Source organism: Rousettus aegyptiacus, unplaced genomic scaffold (assembly GCF_014176215.1).
Source record: "Rousettus aegyptiacus isolate mRouAeg1 unplaced genomic scaffold, mRouAeg1.p scaffold_m13_p_1, whole genome shotgun sequence".
Classification (NCBI taxonomy): Eukaryota; Metazoa; Chordata; class Mammalia; order Chiroptera; family Pteropodidae; genus Rousettus; species Rousettus aegyptiacus.
The window spans coordinates 68,947,988-68,966,345 of NW_023416284.1; the positions used below are offsets into that span (position 1 = coordinate 68,947,988).

Below are 18,358 nucleotides of genomic sequence, written 5' to 3' on the forward strand. Positions count from 1 at the left end.
GGTAGTCATCCAGATTTGGCTATGAATGCCTCTGCTATCCAACAAAGAAGTCTCAGTCTAAGAGAAAACAGGCAGGACCACTGAAGGAAAAAGACAAGGCTACCTATATCCTTAAATCACTAGGACAACCACCACCCAGCTATGTAATATGCCAGACAGAGGTAAGCCACTAGAAATCATCAGATAAGTCTGTCTTAGAAACAATAGCGAGTAATACGCTGTCTCATTTGATATTCTGCAACATCTGTACTCATCCTGATATTCTGCTGAGAAGTAGAGTTGGCATCTGTGACTACCTCACTGATAAAACCTTGCTTAACAACTGGACTCACTGACAAGAATGCCAAGTTACATCACTGGTTTGAAGCAAGCCCTCTGCAGAAGAAGTTAACAGAAAGAACACTTTTGTAATTTAAAAAATAAACAAACTCTTGCAAATATATGAAGTTGAAAATAACTTATTATTTTTTTTTAACTTTATGACTTATAGGATAATACAGCTGTTTAGCAAATAAGACTAAGATGTGGTTGGAACTGTGAACCCGAAGAAGGGTGTAGAGGGAGGCCTCAAGATAACTGGAACTTTCAAGGCTAGGAAGAAAGGGAAGAGTGATTTAGAGGAAGAAGGAATGCATAGTTCTAGCAGAAACCCAGGGGAGAGGAGTCTGAGGTACAATTATTCAAAAGCATCAAATGCCATACATTTGAACTGGAGAGGAGGGTGCGAGGACTCAGGGTTTGGGTAGATTATTTTTAAGATAAAAGAAATCTGACGATGTTTTGGGCCTTCACGTTCCTCATCTAAAAAATGTTTGGCACAAGTGACATGGAGGTGGGGAGAGAAGAGTAGAGCTGAAGAGGCAAGATTATAATATTCAAAGGCTCTTTTGTTCCAAAATTCTAAGTCATAATTCATGCTAGATCTGTAGGTTAGGGATTGGTATACCCACAAGGTTTCAGATGAAGGATATATGTACTCCAAATCCAAACTCTCTTTTCTTTCAGTACATGTATGCTTTGAGCCTTATAGCTACTGTCTTGCAGCACTTAAAATAACGACGTCATCTTTAATACCCACCAAGAAATGCTTACACAGTCTCTTAAAAAGCTATGGAGTGACCAAGAAGCCTGTCAAAATCTTCCCCATAAAGCCCTTTTAAAAATAATCCTAAGAAAGATGTCCTTTTTCCTTCTGATTTACTTTATAGGTACATAATTTATAGTTGATTAAATAAAATGCTTATTTAATTTCTGAAACATTTTAGAGTTTAAAGAAGTTGGGACAGGAATACAACCCCCGTTATAGCATTTCTATGGGAACTCAGTTTCCATTGACAGTTTGACCTCGGGGACATTTGTCAGGACTTTTGAAAGTGGTTGTCAGTCCTGGTGTCTTGTCTGCTTTACCAAGCTAGGCATACTTTGTAATGTATTCACATCAAATATCAGTAGAGAAAGTAATTTTTCCTAGAATGTGTATAACTTCATTTAGTCCATTTAACCTGACTTTTAAAAGACATTTTATGAAAAATAAATTATAAAAACAGTCTTGTAAAAATATCCTCCATTTCACAGATGGGTTGCTGAAGGGAGGAAAGGTGTAAAAAACAAAAATGAAAACAACAAAAAAACCCCAACAAGACCAACAAGATCCTGCCTTACTGGTGATCTCATAGAGTTCCTGGAAATTAGAGCCTGACTATGAAAAAATGAATATGGAACAATTTTCTAGGTGTTGTTGAAAAAAATATGAGACAAGCTCTTATGGTTTAAAAAAGAAAAGGCAGAAAATAAAGACAGTATTCTCCTAACTAGATAAAGAAGGTAGGACCCTGAACGAGGCTTAACAATCTCTGATTTCACAGAGGGGAAACTGAGGTCCTTCGAGATGCAGTGATTTACTTGGTGGTGAAGAGAAGAAAAGGAAGTCTTGGAACCATTCTCACTACCCGATGTCTCCTATTTAATTGCTAGCTATAGGAAACATACAACATCATGGATTTAATTCTGCAATGCATGACTTTTCCTTTAGTAGAGAAACATCTGTGACAAACAAAAAGCAATGTTTTTTAAATTCAATTTTTGGGTAGATATTTCAGTGTGTTACATAAGCAGCTAGGCCGTGTTTTTTGTGTCACATCTATGCTTAAAATTTCCCAAGTGCCTGAAGTTGTGAGAAACATCAGTTCTAACCATATGGTCACATAATGCACACATAAAAAAACATACTAGCATTAAAAAAGCAGTGGTTTCCAAGAGAATTTGGCTGCTGAATGAATGCTCATTCAAGTACACCCTATTTCTCCATTTGTCCTAAAACAAACAATATCCTACATGGCTATATAAGGCTTTAAAGAGAGAAATGAAAAAGAATTGCTTCAAGACAGGCAGATTATACCAAAATTAAACAAATATATTAACATTCGAGTATTTGGGCCTTCATTTTTAACCCACTAAGAAATGTTATTGGTTTAAGTAAGTATTCTTTGGATTAGAAGCAATGTTTCTTTTAAACTCATATATGTCTTTAAATATAAACTTTTTGTCAAGTTTACTTTTATCTTTATTTCTTTGTTTTTTTTTTTTTTTTCCCTTCTCATTTTTGTTCTCCTTAAACAGAAAACATGAGATTTGGCTTTGGAAAATAATTTCAATTTGATTTCTATTCTGAAGGGTTAGATTAGGTTAGAGTTCAAGATTTCAATATAACTGCTCAGAGTATCCAAAAAACATTCACAAAGGATATATATATATATTTGAAGGCTGGTGTGAGAGAAATATTTATTTCTGGAAAACTCATACAAGGAGGAAAAGAAATTATTTTGCTTCCTATGAAAAGTTTCTAGCAATTAATTTCTCTGTCCAATTGCCTTTGAGGAAAAATGGAGATTAAAACACACACATCAAAAGCTCTCGTAATTATTGACATCATGTTCCTAATAAACTTGAATTCTATCTCTGTTTATCTTACAAAATATTCTGACATGCTACTTCTGCAGCTGGTTTTTTTTTTTTTTGGGGGGGGGGGTAGATAATAAAAAACAATTTTTCTACCTGACTGGTTTCTGAATGCATGACTCTGGGAAATGTCAAATGTCTTTCTTTAGTTCCAGTCAAATTAGTCGCCACCCCCCACCCCCCAACACTGCCTTGAACATGTTAAACACAAGGCTATGACCTTAAACTCTAAAATAATATTTCTAGTGTCTGTGCAAAAGCCTGCCCTCACATACACCTTTCGACTAATTACTGCAGTGTAATGTTGCCAGTGAACCACTGTAATTACACTTGGAGAAAAGTATGGTCTTGTTCTTTCCTAGCTAATGAAAATGATAACCTTTCCATTTTGATTCATCATTCACAACAGGCAGAGCATGCGATGCTGGGTCTCCAGGGTATACAGTAATTTTCCTGACTGTTTATGCGCACTTCTGTTTTCTGGCCCTGCAGAAGCTGGAATTAAAGAACCAGGCATACTTATGCTAAAAACAGTCAACAGTAATAATAGCAATAATATTAAAATTTAATATCATCCTTAGTTCACAGTGCCATTCTATAATGAAATTGGGCCATGACACAGGAATGTGTGTCAAAAATGATGCTAGTATAGAAAACAAGTAATGAGACTCACAGTCCACTGTATTCAAAATGCTTGCCATTAGTTTATAGGTGTACTTAAGGATTCTTGAGAGTACATGTCGGACAGTTATTGTCAAAGGGGCTGGACTTGTAGCTGACTTTGAAACAATGACAGAAAATACATTCCATTATATTTTTTAAAAAACAGAACCTTCTATATGAAAGAACACATTCTTGAGCTTTTTATTAATAGGATTAAATATGTTCAAAAGAGAAAGAATGTCCCTTTGAGGTAGAATATCCATATCTTTACAAATTTAACCTATGTGTATCTATTAATTGCTGGGAGTATCTAAGTGGCCCTATTATTCCTTTCTCATATTTCAGAAATAACCTAAACATGAAGGAAAACTTAAAAATAATTTGGCTTTTTTAAAAGTCCTCCCTCCCAAAGCCCAGATACAGGATCCAAAGACCAGACAGAAGGTGGTTCAGTTGAATCAATTCAGACAATGACATTTTTGCTACGACAGCCCCGTGTGCTGTTTTCTTCAATTGCCGGCTGGTTTTTTTCTAGCCATGTTCCCATCCCAGTAAGAGAAAGACAACTCAAAGGAGTCTCTTCCCAGTAAATCCCATTCTTAATAACAAAGCTATTTCATCTGCTGGTTGAAAGCCAACAGTAATAGTACAGTAATGATGCTTTATTGATCTAGTTAAAAGAATTCTCGACAGCAAATAGTTACATGACAAATGCCGACCCAATTCCTTTTCAGCATCAGAGATCTATACTTGAGTGCTGACTGAACCTCCAATTTAAAACACAGCCAAATCTTAATTATTTTTGGTATTCTAGAACATTCTAAAATGTTCCCTACAACGCTTTTGTGGAATGTTATTTTTAAATTGTGGTAAGAACACATAAGATCTCCTCTCTCTTAACAAATCGAAACAAGTTGTCCTTCCTTATCACAAACCTGGCACAAGCATGTTAAATCTATTTTTCCCACACCAGGTAAACTCTGCAATGCCTACGCAGTACAGGAAAGCATTCAACAGTTAAAACTATCTAAAGTCCTATGGCCCAATGCCCTAGTAGCATGTATCCATGAGCTCTTATCAATTGGATGGCTAAGTGGGATCAATATAGGACGATGTGGGTAGAATATGTTTTTTATTAAAAATTCAATTCTAAGATTGAAGAATTGTCCCCATCATTTCCACCTTCCTATCTTTTTTCATTGGTCTCTATCAGTCATTATGCAGTTAGTCTGGGCTAATCTTTGATGAACCTCTCAAAAGGAACAAAGGTTAACTACACTTATAGCTCAGAACTACTGAATAGATTGCCTTCTTGGAAAGTGTCTTTAGGGCTTTTGTTTCACTGATGACACATTAAATGAGCCAGAAATGAGAAAGATAGATGACCAAGTTTTAGAGATTCAGTGTTGATGTAACCTAATAATGTACAGTAATTACTAGCCAACTCTCCTTACACCTCTGCTCAAAGCCCTCATTCCAAAAGCACTGAGCAATGATTGCTGAGAGCCAGGTAACTTCGGTCTCCTACCCTACTGTATACTTGAGCAAAACAGTGTAAGACTCCAAATTCAAAGAAAGATTCAGACATTTTGAGAAAAAAAAGTGTGGGTATGGTATGCATGATACCTTCCAATTTTCTTTTCCATGAAAGAGGTTCCTTTTCAAATATTAAATTATAGGAGAGGATGGAGGAGTTCTAGCTCACCTAGCTTCTAAATATGAATTTTTAGAATCATAAATTCAGAGTTGGCACTGGTGGAGGAATGAACAGATTGTTTAGCGGAACTCTTCATTTTATAGACAAGAAGACTAAGGTCCATGAGAGATTAAGCGATGTGGTCAAAGTCACAGAGTTGGTAATATTTCTCTATAACATTAAAAATGGATTTTATCCTGACAACTGCTTTTAGACAAATGAATTAATGATTCACTCTAAACCTGCACCATCCAGTACAGTAGCCACTAGCCACATGTGGCAAATCCCAACCGAGATGTGCTTTACAATATACTCCAGTACAAAATACACACTGGATTTCAAAATCTTAACATGAATACAATGCAAACTATTTAATTTTATATTGATTACATGTTGAAATATTTTTGACATATTGGATTAAATAAAATATATTAAAATTTCACCTGTTTTTTACTTTTTTAGTGTAGCTACCAAAAAACTTCAAATAATATCTGTGGTTCACACTATATTTCTATTGGACAGGGCTGCTCTAAAACATTATTGTCTGGTTTTTAAGGATTTAACAGAAATCCCCTATTTTACTATTTAGGAAGGACCATATTTGTCATTAAAAAAAAATTTTTTTTAACTCACCACAAACACTCTTAATTGTAGTAATCATGTAAATGCAACACTTAAATTTTTCGAAAGAATACATACATATCTATAAATTGTAAAGGCAAGAATTATGAATTGCTAAATTTCCCTTTTTGATCTCTAAATTATTCTTGCTTCCATCTTTCTGGTTGACCACAGCTTCCCCAAAAGCTAAACCATGATCAGCATGCTCATTGTTTTCAGGGAAATCCAGGCATCCAGGGAGAGGACATCTAAATTTTCCAATCTGTCATTTCCCACTTTGTGTAGCTGCAAAAGCAACTATATAAAAAACAATGGCATTTGGATGAAAAAGGCAGTAATCGATCATTCTCAAATTCATTTTTTAAAAAGCCAAAAAAGAATGTCCAAAATACATACCACCTTTGGTAAGATAAATCTTTCATTATGAACCCTGATACCAAAGAACGCAGCGTAGATGTGAGCAATAAATAACATGTGTAGTACACACCACCATCTTTTAACCATTTGCCAGTCGAAATTGAGGCTGAGGAAGCAGAAAGGATTAAGCCGAAATCAAAGACAGCCAAGCTCTAATGGTGTCTAATTAGCATAACAAAAAACACTGCCACAATCTTTCAGCAGAGGACAACACGTCTCATTAAAGAAGACTGAATAACAATTATTCTTTCCTGCTCCCCTCCACCCTCACCCCCACACATCTTGGCTTAGCTCTGGGAGACCCTGAGAGCTCAGCTTGAGAGCTTCTGCTTTATTGGCCTCGCATTCAGGCTGCAGGGGAAAGAGCCCACTTGTATTACTGTGCACCTGCATCTCAATGCTTTATCCCGATTTCCTCCCCTGCTGTGAAAATGTAGCTTCTTCAAGCACATACAAGTCCTGCCACTCAGTTTAGAGGTATATAATATTGAGAAACTGCAAGGATGACCTAAAAAAAAAAAATTAATTAATTAATAGTGCCCCCTAAAATGTCCTTATTATAAAGAGAATTGATCTACTTGTTTCTCTTCATCTATTCTGTTTTTCTCCTTAAATGTTACTTCAGTCTCAGAGTTAATGAAGCTAAACTGAAATTCTACCAGATTTTATTGCAAATTGTAATTAGCTGTGAGCATGCATGCACGCACACACGCACGCAAAGAAACACCCACATATACACATACACATGAGATTTAAATAGGAGAAGTCTGGTTCAGACCTATACTCCCTATTTCCTCTTGATGAAAGACAATTGAGAAAATATATGAAACCCAACACCAGAAAATTGTGGTTGCAGGTGAACACGTGCGCGGTTTTTGTAAAAATTTAAACCGAAAATAAGAGTCTAGTTAAAGCTAGAATAAAAAAAATATTCTTTCAGGGTGATTACTAAGGAAGAAAATGTCAAGTGATCCTATGTATTTTTTCATACCAATCTACTTTGGGGGAAGGATTGCGTGGAAAGGGGAGAGAAACGGACGTAGTTATTCAATCCAAACAATTTCCAATTGTGAGGGACATTTTTTGATCAGTAGCTCCTTTCAAAAGGAATCTGGTTATGAGGGCTGCTTTGATTTTTTTTCCAATGGCCTCTCCTGCCAAACACAATATTACATAGTCTACTTAAACCTGAACATTGCCATGTCTACAAGCTGCTCTAGGAAAATCTGTTTATCACAGATGTAGACAGGAACCTCTGCAATTGTTACTGAAACTAAATAGCAGAAACGGAGCCAACCCACTGAGTAGCTGGGAAAACCTACTGAACCTATTTAGCAAGTCTGGATTTTCCAAACTGCTGTAAAGTTACTGTAGTCAGGAACTTAGAGAACTTGAGAATAGTCAAGTCATTAAATCGTAGGCTAGAGACCTGAGGTGGGACATTTTAATGCTTTACAAACTCTGTATGCGGTACTGTGTAGTTAAAATGAAACTTGGGACATCACCTAAACCCTAAAAGGCTCTTCCCTACATAGTGACTTACTCAGCATTCAAGAGCCAGCCGGTTTCTGCCTTCCGTCCTACAAGCAGAGAGGATTAAAAAAAAAAATCCTCTCTCCTACTGAATTTCTTCTATTTTATAGATAGATCCCTTTGTAATTTCTTTTTTTTTTTACTTCTTCACTATTTCTACCTTAAAGTTCTGCCAAAAAGTAGTATTAAAATTTAATACATTATTATGAATTCTACAGTACTTTATATTTTAAAGCCCAATAATTTTGTATATTATTATGAATTCTACAGTACTTTATATTTTAAAGCCCAATAATTTTGTATTTTAATCTCCAGTCAGTGATAGATCTCTCAATGTATGGCCTTATGTCTCATGCAAGGTCTTTTGGTACACTAGCACCATCTGCTTCTCTTTTAAGACAGAACCTCAGCTGACAGGATCAGAGCTTGAAGATCACTAATCAGGGAGCCTAGAAGCCTTTAGTTCACTGTCGGCCATTACCTGGCTGTTTGACTCCAAGTGAAGCATTTTACTTTTGGGCCTAGTTTCCTCATCCAAAAAAAAAAAAAAAAAAAAATAGAAGAAGGGGTTGAAAGTCCACTTCAGGCTCACATATCCTGTGTTTCTAAGAGTTCCACTGGGGAGGTAGGAGTAGCGAGGTGTCCTGCAGTGCACACTAAGGGCCCACAGTGGAAGGGGAGGCCCGCGGGCAGTGGCTGTGGTAACAGCAGCAGTAGCAATAGCAGTGGCAGTAGTGTCCCATGGACAGAGCCAGTGGCTGGCCGTGACAGCTTGTCACTTGTCTCATCACCACTGTTCTGCCTTTTACTTCCAGAGTTGACACACAGTCTGGGATTAATGACTGCCGAAGGCAAGGATGAATGAAAGAATGAAGAGGAGCAACATTTGGGGGATTCAGTTTACCTGCCTGAAAGAAACAATTAAAATAATTAACTAGGCTTGAATCTTGAGTTGTCTTCAGGTTACCACCTAGCTTTTGGGAGTCAGGGTATGTGCTGGAAAAGTATGATTACTCTTGGTAACACATCAGTAACACTACTACTGCCAGGAGTAAATTCCAAAATTTCATGCATCTCCCATTTACTACCAGAAGATACCTTCGTGAGCTGAAACACATTCATGAGTTCAACATTACTCCTGGATATCTTGATTCAAGTAGCCAGGAGAAAATTTTAATTTTAAGTAGAAAACTGTCTTGGGGCTCTATCCAATTACTGCTTCAGAACAGGAATAACTTTTAGAAAGCAATACTGTATGGATTAAGTGTAGAGACAGGCCTGTTCCTAAACAGCTAACAAAGTAGAATGCTGGGGGAGGAATTGTGGCCCTGGCCTTAAGGGACACAGTCAGCAATCCTGCTGGGCCGGCTGTCCTCCCCTTGGGGAATCTTGCCTGAAAAGCAGAGATAACTCTCTTGCTCCCTTTTTAAAGCCACGACTAGAAAGGATTTCAGAGAAGTAAGACAACGCATATTTAATGCGGAGAATGGAGGAAAATTGTCCAATATTGATAAACCTACAATTCATTTTTATAGTACCTATTGGAAAGATGAATTATGCTGGGGGGAAAAAAACCCTAAGCAGCTTCTTGTCATTTCTAAAACATGATCCTATGCCTGCCTGAAAGAGTTAAGGCTGCATAAATATTCATCATTCTTCTTTCAAAAGGATAAGAAAAATTCCTTTTGCATACATGAATTTCAGATTGCTAAGCAAACATTAGGGTATGGTCAGGGTCTCATCATCTTACTGAGGGTATGGTAATAGTGTTTTTTTTTTTTTTTAAACTTGCTTATAGGTGATTAAAAAATAAAAGAAGAAGAAGAAAAAAACCTCTACAGATTTTTATTTTATAGTTAGGCATGCACAGAACCAAGAACAGTTACTGTTTTTGTAAGCATATGGATGGGATGACAGGAATACCATTAAAGGCTTACAGTGGGATCAGGGTGAAAGATTCATTAAAAGTGATAAATAGGATATGCTTTCTTAATGTTTTGCAATTGCATATTCAATACAGCAGGCCAGTGACTATGCATTTTAACTGTATTTTTAAAAGAGCTGCTGATTTTAATTACAGATTAAACAGTTATTTGTAAATGAGTACCTCTTCATTAACATATCAGAATCATACTAAACAACAATTCTCTTACTACAAAGTACATAGGACAGCGAGAAGTTTAAGAACAATACATATGCACGGCACTACAGCAGGGCAATGCACCGCCCTCTTTACCCTGAGCAAGCTGATATCTTAAAATATTTTAAGGAAACTAACCTAGATGAAAGCTCACAAGATTTCAAACAACATGAGATCAGAAATTTTGTTTTATTTTCAGTTATATCCCTAGTGCTGAACACCATGCCTGGCTCATAGTAGGTTCTCAATAAATATCTGCTGAATAAGTGAATGAAAGAACTAGCTCTTTTAACAAGCACACAATTATATTTCTGTAGTTATATTATCATGCACTGATACTTTTTGAAAAATGGCCAAATTAAAATCAAATCATCAGTGAGGTTATTCTCAAGGGATTTAACGCTATAATTTCTTCTAAGGGACATAGAAGAATGTGTATTTTTTTGATACCACTTTCATAATGAACAGCAACTGTAATAATCTTATTTCACATAGCAATTTATTATTTGTTTTTATTAAAGACTATTTTTAGAGTGCTTTTAAGTTCACAACAAAATTGAGAGGAGTGTACAGAGATTTCCCATATACCTTCCTGCCCTTATATGGGCACAGCCTCTCCCAAGAATGTGTCGATGGAGGTTCATTAACTGTAACAAATGCACCACTGTGGTGAGGGATGTTGATAACAACCCCTTATTTTTCATCTTCACATATGCTTTTGTTCTTTCTAATTCACAGATGAAGAACACAGAGAATTTAAGTAACTTGCTCAAGGCTACTTTGTGAGTTAGGGCCAAGCTTCCTACCTAGTGTTTTCTGCAGCATATAATGCTATACCATCTCTGCTACTTATTTTGTGTCTGGAATAAAGTACAAAACAAGCTCCTAAGAGAAAATAAATAGTATGATATCCACACAACACAGTAAAGCAGAAAGAGATGGGAAATGGAAGAGGAATTTTCATTATCATCATTTACTTACTAATCAATAGAGAAAGTAGGAAAATAATTAAAATATTCCATCCAAATAGTCGCCTAGAGTTCTCTGCTTAGCATTGTTACAACTATCAAATACAGAACTGCTAATGTCAAAATGCAGACTAAGAACACTGTCTTAAAAATCAACATACATGATTTATGATTAGATTTCTAAACTGACCCAGGAAGATAAAGATTCACTGGACTTTCACAATTCGGACATTAGGGGATTTGGAGATAAAGAAAGTCAGATACTTGATACTTGTTTGTTTACCAAATCACAATCAGAAGACAAAACTACAAAAGGTTCTTCAAAAGACGTACTTCTTCCCTTTATGGTAACATATAAGCCAGATAAAAATTAATAAAGCAAAATGGGTAGCCCCATGGACCATTCACACCTAGGCAAAAAAGTACTTGGGAAGAAGTTTTAAAATCCAAAATGTCAATCCAGTTTCCTTAACAGTTATTTCTGATTGGTTTGGGGAGCCTCCCTTTGAGCCCTTATAGGAATCAGTGAAAGATGAATTACAACTGTGACAAGACAGCTAACTTCTGCTTGCTTTTAAAAACTTTTGGAGCTATAATTAGGCGATTTACTGAGCCCATTGGTGTACTCCAGTTAACATTTTTTGGTATCGCGAAGACTGGAAAGTGATATAAAACTAAAAGGTCACAGATTTACTGTTTCACATAATGGTGGTGGTCAGAAGGTGGGTGAGAAGATTCACGAGAAAGTTCAAGAAACAGCTGGAGAAAATTTGATTCTACTGCTTCTATCAATCCCCCTGGCTATGAGCACAGGCACCACTACTTTTGTTTTGGTGATGAAATGGTTTACCTTATTTCTTCGCCAAATACTCCACAGGATAGGGAATGATATCCTCACTTTACATATAAGGAAACTAAGGCCCAGTGAGGTACTCTTGGCCAAAGTTGCATAGTTTATAACGGTAAAGCTGAGTGATTTAATTTTTCTGAAAATTCTAAAATTCAAAGTGATAATAATCTATTACTTGGAGTATACATAGATGGAGACTTGTGTAGCAAATGAAACATGGTATTTTATGAAGGTAAGAATAGCTTAAAATATTGTCACAAAATTTTTATTTCTGATTCTTAAAAAAACAAAGACATATTATGAATAAATTCTTCAGCTTTCCAGAAAGCCAGTAGGCAAAAAATATGAAATGAATTTAATGCTAAGAATTAAAATACATCCCTCACCCCCAGAACTTCCTAGAAAACACAGGGTAAATGTTCCCAAGGAACTACTTGCTCCTAACTAAGCATCTTCTCATTCAGCACACGATGTGTTGAGCGTTAGTCTTGGGGTTAAACAGGGCTCGAGAGAGATAAATGAAGGAAACATGGACTATTAACAAGCTAACACATGATAGTGAATTGTTGATTCAGGGCAAATAGTTTTATGAGCCTACTTCAGGTAATGTTTCTACTACAGCCTGTTCATTCTCTCTCTCCTGCCCTTTCCTGATTACTCCCTCACTCCCTAGTCCTGTGGGCAACCTGAACTCTCCCCTGTGTTTGAAAATCCCAGACCTTCTTTGAAAATGTATTGTGGCCTTTTCTTACCCTGAAAAGAGGTGAGGGAAGACAAGCAGTTCCACACCAACAGTAGAGAAATTACTTCCTTTCTAGTGAGTCTATCTTTTGCTCTGTCCTAGGTTAAAAGATAACAGGAATACTGACGAATAAGAGTTTCTTAACTTGTAAAACTAATTGTGACCGTATTCCTGTTCCAATTTTAGAGTCAAAATGTTGTATGGTTATAAAAAACAAGAAAAGCGTGGCAGGCGGGAATCACTCCCTAAGCTGTGTGCTCTGCTAGTGTGGTAGAGGTTTATTCAACATTTCCGGTTAGGCTGCTAGGCTTTGAGAAAATTTTTATCAAGAATAAATTATTACTCCATGAGCTGGCTCTCATTATCTTTTTGGAAAATTACCAAATATATCTGTAAATGATGATTCTTCAATTTCCTTACAGAGCAAATATTTGAGTAAATCTAGCCGTCATTTTTTCTATAATGCATTTCCTTGCTATAAAAAAAAAATCAGATGAAAACCTTAAATACTAGTTAGCTAGGTTGGAGATTGTATTACATTCTTTAAATCAAACCTTTAGTTTTGTAAATCAAGTGTTCTGGTTTTGTTCAAGAAACATACTATCCTCATGTATTCATTTTTAGTAGTTAATAAAAAAGAGGGTAGAAAAAAATTACAAATTGAAGTTTTCAAACAGAATTAGGCTATTAAATGAAATCTATGAAAAATTCATAATCATTACAAACTAGAGCTAGTTTTTCCTTGTATTTGAATAGATATACTCATTACAAAATAAAGTATATTTGTGTGTGTATGTGTGTGTGGGTGATGTACAATTTATCAAAAAATAATTATCATGATATATAAAAACCAAGTATCATAAAAATGGAAATAAGCCAGTATATTAAAGTGGAGAACAAAAACCTTAGAAAGTAAAAAGGAAGCTCTAACTTTAAGATTTATTTTATAGATATTATTTTTAATTTATTTATTTAAATTAGTTTTAAGTATACAGTACATTGGCTAGACATCTACAATGTCATAAAACGATTCCCCCAATTTCTCCCTCCCTCCCCTGGCCCTCCGCCTAGCCATCATATTAATGCTAACTGCATTCCCTCTGCCATGCTCCCCATCCCCGTGCCCAATTATCAACTACTAATTTTTTTAATAGATTTTCATTCTGTTCAAGTCTACCTAAATTAACAGAAAATATTCAAAAGTCGAAACAGGTATATTTCTGTATGATTCTAATTTAAGAAGGAGAAGGCTTGCCTATGTAAATAATTCAAATGAACAGCAGAGTTGTGGATTTTAAAATCACAATTCTTTTCTAATAATTAGCGGGCTGATAGGATTACTTTTCAGAAACAAACTTCCATCCTGTGAAGATGTTTTCAGATTACAGGGCAGGAAGACCCTTTGCCTCAGTTGTCCTGCGCAGGCAGCTATTTGTACACATGAAGTCGAAGAAGTATTTTTGACACTCTATTTAGACTACGATTTACCCAAAATACAAAAACCCAAGCAGATTAAAAATTTCACCACTGGGGAGGTGAGTTGCAAATTTAGCATACTCATCTGCCTTATTTGTACATTTTTATTTATTTATTTATTTTATGCCAACAGCACCTGGTCTTCCTAGGTGGTCTCCCATCCAAGTACTAACCAGGCCCGACCCTGCTTAGCTTCTGAGATTGGATGGGATAGGTGTGTTCAGGGTGGCATGGCAGTAGTCTTTCTTTTTTTTTTTTTTTTTTTTTATATATGCTAGCCTTTTCACTTCTCTGTTTCGCTGCTTGGCCTGGCAAAAGTAACACCAAATTCATCACCATGAACACTTAGAAGCAATCTTTGGTTTTAATTGATTAATGTATATAAAAAAAAATGTTCTTTTCTTTTAGAAGTCTATTTACATGCATCAAAACAAAAACCAAAGCTTCCAACGTTTAATGCTCTTCTTATCACATAGTCTCAAATGAAATAAACATCTATTCCAATAAACTTCTATTCCATCTAAAGATGTATGCCAGGAAAGAACCATTTCTTTTTCTTTTTAACTTAACAAATATCTACGTGAGCACTTTACAAACATTAGCTAGTTCAATGCTCGAAACAACCTCAGGCAGTAGGGACTTCCTCATGAGGAGGCTGAGAGCCAGAGGGACTAAAGTGCCTTTGCCACAGTCCCACAGCTGGTAAGCAGCAGGCACAGCCTGTGTTCAGACCCGCTGGGCTAGCTCCAGAGTCCGAGCTATTAACTACCATGCAACAACACCTCTTCAATTTTAAAGTCAAGCTGCAGTTTTAAAGTAATGTTACAAATGCTTAATTGATCCAGGGGAGCTGGTAGCTACCATGTAGCATGCTGTGGAGTTAAAATGGCCCCTGTCTTATTAAAAGATCTTTGCTAAACCAATATGAAATATTCACAACTCTAGGAAACAAAAGTCAAATGGCACCTTTAAAGTCACCAAGGGATCAAAGAGACTATGTGGCTAAAATGATAACTTTAGTGTTCATTTAATATTAGTAATTTTAAATCTGCCAAGTTTTTAAAAATGGATAATCATTGCACAATAAAAGGCACACTTAACCATGCAGCTTTTGAAAATAAAAAGATTAAATCTATGAAGAAAAAGTTGGGGCTAATTACAGTAGTCCCCACTCCCCCCAACATATCTGTAGTTTTGCTTTCTGCAGTTTGTTACCTGTGGTCAACCATGGTCTGAAAATATTAAATGGAAAATTCCAGAAATAAACAATTTGTAAATTTTAAATCAAGTGCCACTCTAAGGAACGTCATGAAATCTCAAGCCCTTCCACTTGATGACGACCAGAAAGTGAATCATCCCTTTGTCGTGTCTCATGAAGTATACCCTCCCTGCCTGTTAGTCATTTAGGCATGGCCTCCGTTACCGAGTCAGTTATTGGGTGGGAGAGGGGGCGAGGCGGAGGTGGAACCCCACATTAACATAACTGTTATTACAGTATATTGCTATAATTATTCTATTATTAATTGTGGTTAATTTCTTACTGTACCTACTTTCTAAATTAAAGTGTATTATAGGAATGCATACATAGAAAAAAACATAGTATATGTTCGGTAATATCTATGATTTCAGGCATCCACTGGGAACCTTGGAATGTATGTCCTGTGGATAAGGAAGCAGGGACCACTGTGTACCTTAAACTTAAGCTATACGGTCAGTGCAGTTGAGCACTGAATTTCTCTCTGACAAATTCCTGACAGTTAAGCAAAAAAGACTAGTATGGTCACCTAGTTGGGCTTTATTGTTTCAAAAAAGAGGGGTGAGAGACCTCATTTGGAAAGCAAACGTAATAAAAACAACAGATTTATAATTTTACCCTATTAGTAAATAGCTTTTACAGTCAGGAAACCTATTTTATCATCCTTGCCTGGGAAAGTCACTTGCACCAAGAAATGTACTTCAAAATACAATACAAACATGTATTGCCACATGAGTATTTTTTGGCTGTGTAACAGCAGTTTCGGCTCTGCCATATCATGGAGTCTCCATCAATGCTCGACCTGATTAACAGGCTTCCAGTGGGATTCTTGCCTCTACTTTCTGTCCCTCTGACTCATTTCCCATAATCTGTCTAGAGAGAGATTTTAAAAACTCAAGTCTGGCTGGTGTCACGCCTCCACTTAAAACCCTATAAGTGTTCCCCACTGTTCTCAGGAAAAAGTTGCCACATAAGGCCATACTTTGTTTTTTAAATTTGGACACAGGAGGCCATATAACAATGTCAAAACTTATTTAGCTATTTTTCTATTAATAGACATTTGGCTTATTTCCAATTTTTTTTTTGCTATTAACAACAAAAGTAGATGCCTCTTTGGACACATAGTGAGCATTTCTCTAATTGGAATTACTAGGTTGAGGGAAGGTATTTACACTTATGATTTTCATATATACAACTAAACTGCCCCTCAAAAAGGCCTGATCAATTTATATGTTCCCACTTAATATGAGGGCTTTCCTTTATCTCTTACACCTAACAACATTGTATATTATCAGTTAAAAATAAAAACTATACCAGTAAAACGGGTGAATATTTTTGTTATAATATTTTATATATTTTAATTAAATATGTTATATATTTTAATTTTCCTAATTGCCAGTGAGAAAAAACACCTTTCCTATGTTTATTGAATGCCTTTGGCCACTTTTCTGTTGAGTTACAACAACTGAATTCCAATTATTGCAAATACTTTGTGCTGGCTTGTTGGTTATCTTTTAACTTTATCATATCGATTGTTATATTGAGGTGTTTACTGTTTTACAGTAAAATTTATCAAAGAACCTTGTAGGGCTTTTGATTTAGATTATATTGATTCTACAGAATAATATGGGGAGAGTTGACATTACCATTATATTAAATTGTCCTATCTGGAAATGTGTCATGTTTTATAATTTCAGTGTCTTTTATGTTCTTCAAAAAAAAAAAAAAATCAGTTTCATCATAAAGACCTTATATATTTTTTATTAGATTTATTTGTAGCTATATATATATGCTTTGTTTCTGTGAATTTTTTTTTCTATTACATTTATTTATTCATTCATCTTAAAACTTGTTTACTTTATGTATCTCTTAGTCAGAAAAACAAATGTATTTTGTATTAAAGAGAGAACCAAAGGGATAGTGGAAGATAAAAAAGTTTAAAATGCTTTTAATTTTTTTTATTACTAAAGTGGTATAGTCATGAAGAAGGGAAGCTAGAGTTAATAAAATCTAATTTATAATTTTGATTTTAAAAATTCCATAGAATGACAGTGTCTACTTTTTAGAGAAAACAGCCTCCAGAAAGTCACCTGAGGGTGTCTCCAGCTCTAGCTTCTTAAGTCATCTATAATATTTTATAAAATCTTTTTTAAAAAGTGGTTATACAACTTTCCTTAATTGCTAATTTAGTTTTGAACGGTCTTTTCTGTCAAAAAATCCTCTGTCAGGTCTCATCAGGGAATCCCCAACCAAGCTATATAGAGCATGTTTTGTGGTGTAGTATAGCTTATCCCTAAGAATAGCTCAGACACTCCTGGTATAAACTAAATTCTATATGCTACAGTGTAAACCCTGTAGTTGTTGGTTGTTTTTTGTTTCTTTAGAATAGTATAATGAACCCAATTTAATATCATGTAGTTTAAACAATTAACTCATGACTAATCTTATTGCATGTATTACAACCTCCCACCTCCCTAGATTGCTTATTTTGTTACCTTTGGACCTCCACTCCTTTCTCCTACCCCGTACCCCCTGCTTCTGGCACTCACCAATGCGTCTTCCTATGTCTAACTTATTTCACTTAGCATAATGCCCTCAAGCACCATAGATGGTGTTGAAAATGGTAAGATTTCACAATTTTTTTTTTTTTATGGCTGAGCAGTATTACATTGTGTGAGTGGGTGTGTACGTGTACACCACATCGTCTTTATCCATTAATTTGTCGATGGACAGACATTTAAGGTATTTCCATATCTCGGCTATTGCAAATAATGCTGTAATGAACAGGGGGGTGCATTTATCTTTTCACATAATTGTTTTCATTTTCTTTTATAAATACTCACAAGTTGGATCACAGAGTAGTTCTATTTTTGCTTTTTGAGACATCTCCATACTGTTTTCCATAGTGGCTGTACTAATTTATATTCCTACCAATGCTGCCTAAGGGTTCCCTTTTCTCCCCCTCATCACCAACACTTATTTCTTGTTTTTATGATAACAGCCATTCTGACAGGTGTGAGGTGATATCTTATTGTGGTT

The 18,358-nt window shown here is 35.6% G+C and overlaps 1 protein-coding gene and 1 pseudogene across 3 annotated transcripts in view; both read right to left on the reverse strand.

The window, feature by feature from the left end:
- CDKAL1 (CDK5 regulatory subunit associated protein 1 like 1) overlaps nucleotides 1–18,358 on the reverse strand; it is a 626,461-nt gene that overhangs the window by 100,647 nt on the left and 507,456 nt on the right. The window lies entirely within an intron of this gene.
- LOC118606575 lies at nucleotides 14,189–14,306 on the reverse strand (annotated as a pseudogene).